The sequence below is a fragment of the Falco peregrinus genome, chromosome 8, assembly GCF_023634155.1.
Source record: "Falco peregrinus isolate bFalPer1 chromosome 8, bFalPer1.pri, whole genome shotgun sequence".
In the NCBI taxonomy this organism is placed as follows: Eukaryota; Metazoa; Chordata; class Aves; order Falconiformes; family Falconidae; genus Falco; species Falco peregrinus.
Window position 1 is genome coordinate 15078985 of NC_073728.1, and position 7849 is coordinate 15086833.

Consider the following 7849-nt stretch of genomic DNA (forward strand, 5'->3'; position numbering starts at 1 on the left):
CAGGGATGACCTTAGCTGCTGTTGAATTCTTTCGATACATGCATATATTTGAAGATGTTTTTATTGCCAAAAAATAAGTACTTAATACAGAACTGAGTTGCCTGGTGATATTTTGTTGCCTAGCGTAACACAGAACTTGGCGAAACTGGAACTCGTTAAAAAAAGAGTGGGGGAGAATACAACTTCTTCGTTTTTTACTTATGTATAGCACAATGTTTCAGTCTTTTAAGGCTGACAGGATCTCCTAATCATTCTACACACACTTGGCTACACTTATTTTGTTTGGAGATAACTGAGTAAGACAGGGGTTTAGTTGAGGCATCCTGGCAAACACAAGGTTTCAATACAAGTATATGCAGGGGAATCAATCACTTCAGTTATGTGGAAACGATTTTTAAGTTCAGTGTCAGACAAGTGAAACCCTAGTTTTAGATGGAATCTTATGGGTAGGAGTGGAGATTTTTAAGCAGGAGTCATAAAATTTTGCAGATGCGGTGTTTCTGTGAGGATTTACATGTGTGAAAGCTCAGGCACATGCCCAAAATTATTGCATGTCAGCAGACCTGCGTTGTTTAAATGGGTGGCAAACACACTTTGAAACACATTATCTCAAGCTAAAAGCGTTTACCTTTGTGGTGGTTTACAGCAGGCTTGGTGAGTTACAGTGGCTCAGCTAACCCTTCCTAACTTGCTGAAACAAAGTAAGCTCAGTTACATAGCTGAGGTACTGATGTTTCTTTTGCAGAATGGCTCATGTAAAACAGAAGTACTTCTTAGTAAAAAGAAGGCTATAGACTCTTAATGCCATATAACTTGTCCTTGGAACGTTCCTGAATATTTTTGCAAGGATAGAATGTAATATTCTGTATCTTGGACTATCATTCAAAGATAGCAGAACTTAGGCTTGTGTTGCCAAGTATTTATTTGCTTTCAACTCTTTCTGTACTTTTAATGTACAGAAATACTCTATGAATTTGAGGTTGCACTTTGATTCAAGCTCAGGTAAGATATTGAGAGAGATTTCTTTCCCTCAGTATCCCCTTTCCCCTCCCAAGAACCTACTCCTCATGTGTGCGTGGACACTGAGCAGGGCCGACAAACTTCCTTTCCCCTTTTAAAAATTATTCTTTCTCCTGGTCTGAACATCAAACTTTTTTCTCATTGCTGATACCTATACTTATCTATTCAATTCCCATAAACTGTCCCATACACCTCTCACTGCTTCACTTTCTAATATTGCTTTGATTTGCTATGTTTTTCCACTTCCTTTAGCCAAATATATGTCAAGGTTATACCCATGAAAAACATTAAGAAAAATTGACAAAGGTGAACTACAGCTATTTTCCTAAAAAGAGTCTCAAACTTCTTCCAACACTTGGGTTCAGATTGTAAAGACAGAATGTGGCAAAAGAAAATCAAGGTTGGTAAAACTAGCTGCCAGGAAACTCTTGCCTAGGATTTTAGTTTGTTGTGTATATGCCTTGTACATCCTAATTTTAAAAGCCTAATTTATCCTTAAATTGTTGTTTTGGTAAAATTCTTCAAAGGATCTAAATGTTGACTGACTGTCAGCAGTTGAGGGCTGGGGTCTGAGCCATACAGAGGGTACTTTTGCCAAATGTCCAAAAAGATGGATTGCTAGATCTTGCTTGGATTCTAACAAGCACTGCAGCTTTCAAGACAGTCTGGGTAGGTGTGTAAATTTTAGAGCAACTCACATGCTGAGTGAGCTTGGGAAAGGAGGACTTTTCCAATTTTATTGCAGAACAATGTTGCATAATGCCTATCGCTACATTAAAACCTTTAATTACTAAGAAGTGTAAAATTCTCCTGAAAGAATTTTGTCTTTCTCTGAATGATCTTATGCTGGCTGCTGTTCAATATCAGATTCCAGACTAGATATTCCAGGTATTCATATATATATATATATATATATATATATGTATGTAATTGAAACTACCAGACTAAAGAGAGCATTGATCTGATCTTCAATGGTATTTGAATTTTTTCCCTGTAATATCAATTAAGTTATATTTCATAATAAGGGTTTTCAAAGTAAAAGAAAAGAATTTCTCATCTGTTTAAAAGGCAAGGATAATCTCAAAACAGAGCTTCTTGTTTTCTTTGGTCTGCTTTACTTAGACTGTTTGCTGGGCTTGGCAGATTGCTATTAGACATTTATTTTCTCTGTTATGAACATTTTTCTCGTTTTAAAATGAAGACTATATGATTTTTTTAAAAATAATGATATTTTATTTATTTTGGCATGTGGCACAGCAATTAGATGCAAGCCAAAAAGACTTTTTTTTAAAGTGTCTTACCTTACAAGGAGGCAAATTTATTATGGGCATTCTACTCGCTTTCTCATTATCTATACCTGAGCTTTCTTTTTTTATTTTGTGCTAAAAATTTTTAAAATTTTATAAAAAGAGCTTTACCTGAGTTATCCCATATATTGAGGATGTTTTTATTGTTACTAGATTAACCCCTAAACTTAAGGGATAGTCTAAAGGCAGTTCTTTCTATTTTTCATTGTTTTGCCAGAGCTACCTTCTTAAGACTAAACAATTGCAACCTAACTTATAATTTTAATAGCTTAATCATTTAAACAACCAAAAAGCTTAGCAGTTGTGTTATAATTGAAACATGATTGGATACTGACCAAGAGGAAATTTAAAATACCTTTTAAAACTGAGAGGGTTACAAAAAGCATTTTGAAATGCATGGACCAAGAATTTTCTCCTAAAAATATTATTTTACTTCGATGTTATCAGGCCTTTCATTTTTAAAAGGTTACTTGAAGTACTTCACGGTTAGAATATTTTTGCATATCTTATTAGATGCAAATCCTCCCCAAGTCTTTTTTTTACTATTATTTGAAAGTCATACTGTTGCTCTCACGGTCTTATGTTTTCAGAGTTTGTGGGTTTTATGCTTCTTTTTTTTGCACTAAAATTGTTCTTAATAATATATTTCTGTGTGCATGTACTTTGGAGAATACAGGAATTTTGATTATAATAGTGCTGAGCAAAGTTCTGAGATCACTGATCCCAGACCATTTTATTATTGCACTTACAGTTGCTGTTGCTGTTCATTTGCTGGCAGGTTATCCGGAAGGAATAGATGATGATGAACCAACTCTAAAAATGTGTCACTTTAAACAGTATGGCTACAAAATTTATCCAAATTCAGTGTTTTCAGAAAGTTTCTGCATGATGGGCTACTAATGCTCTTATGTTGCATTTCAAATCCATACTCCAGCATTGCTGCAACTGTTTTGAGTCTGTCCATTAGCTTAAATTAACATGGGTCTAGGACTTTCTGTTCTAAAAGTAAATGCAATGAAATTAAATCAGCAGTTGAGAGGTTTGTATGCCATGGCTGTAACGTTGCATTAAATTTTTCTTTACTGGACCAAGGCTAACCACACAGTACCTAAGACAACATGGAGAAAACGTGGTCTCAGTGTCCAGACAGCCCATTTGTGAAGCACAATAAAATTTGCTTGAGTTAAAGGGGAAACAAAATTTGCTTGAGTTAAAGGGGAAATTTGTGTCTGGATCCTTTTCCGGTTCGGAACCTGAACAAGCGTTCTGTTTTCAGAGAACACATCTTTCATCGTAAAATGCTGAATAGTTTACTGTTACTTTCATAGTAATTTCTGTGTTCTGTTAATGATTGTTCAGTCAGTTCATCTCTCCAAAATAACTATGCCTGTTTTGGGGGGGAAGTGACACAAAGAAAAGGATTGGGTCAGGAAGTAGACTGGGGGTTTGCCTGTAGGTGACTGTTCATGAATTGCAGGATATTCTTTGACCTTCATGTTGTGTGTGGAATTTTTTTTTAGCTTCACAAATAAGTCCCCTAGAATTTCTCAGTGCTATTTGCCATTGTTTCATACTTATTTTTAAATAACACAGATGTTTAAATTGTCTGATATAGTCAGATTAAGCCTCGAATTAGCAAAGTTGTATTAGCAAGTATAATTGTTCATTATCAAATTACTTGGAAATATACAACAATTGCTGACGTGCATGCTGGAAAATACGGTGGAAAGTCATAAAGTGACTCCATTTCTCCATGGTGAATGGAGGTTTACAATCCAAGAGCCTTCAGCTATGAAGGGAACAGAAAAACCAATAGGGTCTTGTATTAAGCAGTTGAGTAGCATGGCTGAAATACACTTATACTCAGAACAGAATTATTCTCATCTGCATGGCACAATGTTTTGATTAGCATGTTTTTAAACCATCCTTCTTTTTATTATTTTATATATAAAGCACAAAATTAATGGGGATTTTTTAATCAGATACTAATGTGAGAGTCTTGAAATATTTTAAATTAGTATGGTAGATGGCTATTACTCCCTTCTAGCCTAACTCACGTTCTGTAATAGTAGGAACTCCCAGGCATTTTTGCAAAAGTAAATATTAATTCCCATTACTGAGCAAGGAATAATGTATTTCTGATACAAAGAGGTCATTTTCTCAAAGCTTCTTGGAGGGTTATTCATTCTGTTTTTCATGAATTTATAAGCTCCAAGAAGCTGAGAACCTGCCTTGACCCCTTGGAATATTCTGAATTAAAGGTTTATATCCATTCATTTCAATGGAACTGTTCTTGTTTTAAATTGATGCAGATGCATGTAAGATGATCATGAATGTAAAATACCTCTGCAGCTTCCTTGTCGGTAGGGCAATTTATAGGAGTCTGGGAGTTCCAAATGTATATACTATTATGTTGAGGCACTGGATGTTCTGCAGTCAATTTAAGGTCGCATCAAAATGTATTCCCATGGTAGTTAAATAAGTGTATTTTCCTCTGCGCTGGCTGTTCTGAATCATGTTAAATTTTTTTTAAAGTTCCCACAATAAATCACAAAAGTTATTTCCTTAGATCTGGGATCAAGTAGACTCTCTACCTTGCATTACCCTGGGAATAATTTAAAGAAAGATTTCATTATCCTATTCAGGGAAAAAGCAGAAAGTTAGATGAGAAGTTCTGTTTCCTTCCAAGGACAAAGCTTAATTTTAGGCTAAGAATGCTGATAAGCAAAACCATCAGCCTTTGAAAGAAAACTCTTTCATAGTTTGAAAATATAGAGACTTTTCCGTGGAAAAAAAATGAAAAGAGAAAAAAAGAACTTTTGAACAAAAAGCCTTTTATTTGATTTGTGTTTCTTCAGCATTTCACATACTATTAATGGAACTACAGTAGTTCTTTGGATCAAAGTTTAGTCTCTCTCTTTTCTGGTCCACCAGTAAAACCAGAAGTCAGTTCTAAGTTGTTGGATAGTCTGTGTTTCTAATACTGAAGTAATCAGAGTTCAGATTCTGTTTTTTGCACACAAGCTACATACAATTAGTGTCGTTCCCCTTTGCCTAGTTTCTCATCTTGAAATGGAGAAGTGACTGTTCCCTTCTCCACAAGCTCCCTTCTCTTCTTTTCAAAAGACAAGTAGTTGCTCAAATAGCCTTTACAGAAAATGATGAAATGCTCATCTCTACATTAATGTAAATTCCATATTCAAGCACATGCTAAGTGCTAAATTTGGACCATATAGTCTTCCTAAAAAAAATATAAAAAATTACAAAGTAAAAGGGATTTTAAAATAATCTTTGTGTGTCTTGATACAGCTGTAGAACTAGAATGAACAAATATTGGGGAGGTTAACTGCCTCTGCGTAGGCTGATTTCCTATGCCTCCTTCTCTGAGCCCACTCTAAATTTGAGATAGTGCTAGTTTTCCTTTCATTGAAGGCAATGGAAGAGTTAATACTGACTTTGTAGACTGCCCTTAAATATCAGAGTGTTTTTCAGAGCTTCTAATAATTTGCTTCGCCTATATCACAAGCAGCAGGTTATTGGGATATATCAGCTCCCATCTCATTAGAGAGGCTGAGGGCTGGGTAGGGTTTAGAAGCAAAACTATGTTCTCTTCCCAGAGAGTGATCAGAGGAGAGGGTAAACGCAGAGCAGGAGGCAGAAACTTGCCTTGGTTCTCCCTGTTTCTCATTCATTTCTACAGATAAATAACTGAAATCCATGTGGCGTCAAGGTTGCCTGGCAACTTTCACAAAATGTGTTTGCATCCACTAAGCAGAAAAAAAATCTGACATCTGTAGACGACTATAAAAAAGCAACTTTAAAAATACAAATTAGTATGTGCTGAAACCACTGACCACAGCTGCTCAGAACGTTCATAGCTGATTGAGTTTGGTTTGGATTTGATTTGCACCAGCTTTGTGCTGATGATCAGGAACCATTCTCCATTGCGAGGAGCTACCATCCAGTTTAAAACCTTTGCATCTCCATAAATCCTAAGGAATGCCAATGGCTGGTCAGTATTATAGAGAGTAACCAGCAGGTTCCACGATTCCCCATGTGCATAGGTGTTGCTCTCAGTTAAGATTTTGAGTAGTCATGCTGCAAAGCAACAACCTTGCGTGATCACTCGCAAGTCTTGTATAGGCACCCTACTTATTAGCATATATTTTCAGGGAGCTGTCCCTAATTTTGTATCAACTCTCAGCTTTGCTCTGTGTCTTTTGCTGGAGGTTAGAACTCCTTTTCAGTTTCCCTGTTTGAAGACTGTTGGTGTTTCAGACCTGCTCTGTCACAGTGAGCACAGTGGCCAAGAGCCATAGTCTAGTTTCAGAATAGTGAGGGACTGGAACTTCTAATTGTCTTCTCCCTAGAAATCTGCTCGTTTTGTGTGTTGTTTTTCACCTGACACACTGCAGCAATTTAGTTGTGAGCTGTTGAAGGATGAATGCAGAATGTGAAACTTAGATATCTCTTGGGTCAGTGAGTCATGTCCATTGTATGTAACACCATAATATGATCCTGTTGGAACTGTGGATTTGGGATTTTAATCAAAAGACCTATTACATAAAAGATGGATGACTGAATCTTCAGAGTTTATACTTTAAATGGAAAATAAGATCTCATATCTGGTAGAATAGGTGTATGTAGCTATGGTGGTGACTTGGATCCTGAGTGGATGGAGGGAGCTAAAATCTTGAACAGGTGTGGCTCGGGTTCATCTCTGTGCTTCAGGTTTCTTGGAACCTAGGGTGGTTAGGCTTTGGGCATCTTTTTGAGACATCTGACTCAATCCATATGTTGCAAGTTAGATGCATAACAGTAAATTCAGGCTTCCCTTTTCAGGGCTTCTCTCCTGAGACCTCTCTTAAGTGACTCTGGGAGTACTCTAAGTAGTTCCTGGTAACTTATGTGGGGTGAAAAAGTGCAAATTGGTTAATCCCTACAACAGTAGTAAAGACTGAAATACGCAGTGAAACAACTACAGTCTGCGTAGCCTTATTTTTGTTTCTGTAATCTCTGTAGTTCTCACTAAAATTATTTTTCCAAACACTGACATTCCTTTGTATGGGAGGAGACAGCACTTTGGCTAAAATGGAAAAATATTGTTGTCAAGCTGGCTGTTTAGCTATTCAACGACTGTAGTCTTTAGCACTCAATAACATATCAGAAGATTCATTGTTAAAGACATCCCCTGAAAATTCCATGGATTTCATGTGTTATCTGCGTGGCACGTATAATCCTCTTATTTTATTGCCATGTGAATACAAAATTTGAATAGCTGTGGTCTGAAAGTTATGTAGAAAATTATTCCTACTTATTTGTGGAAAATGAGAAAAAATACAAGTATAAAAGCACAATCTATGGAAAAAAAAAGGCTGTTTCTAAGAGTATTTTTTGCAAGTATCTTTCTTCATAATAAACACATATATTTTTTCTTTCCTTGTAAATTATTCTCCAATATTCATGATTTCATAGGAAGTAACACCCTGCTGACTTTGTTTACAGGAGTTACGTGAAGTGCT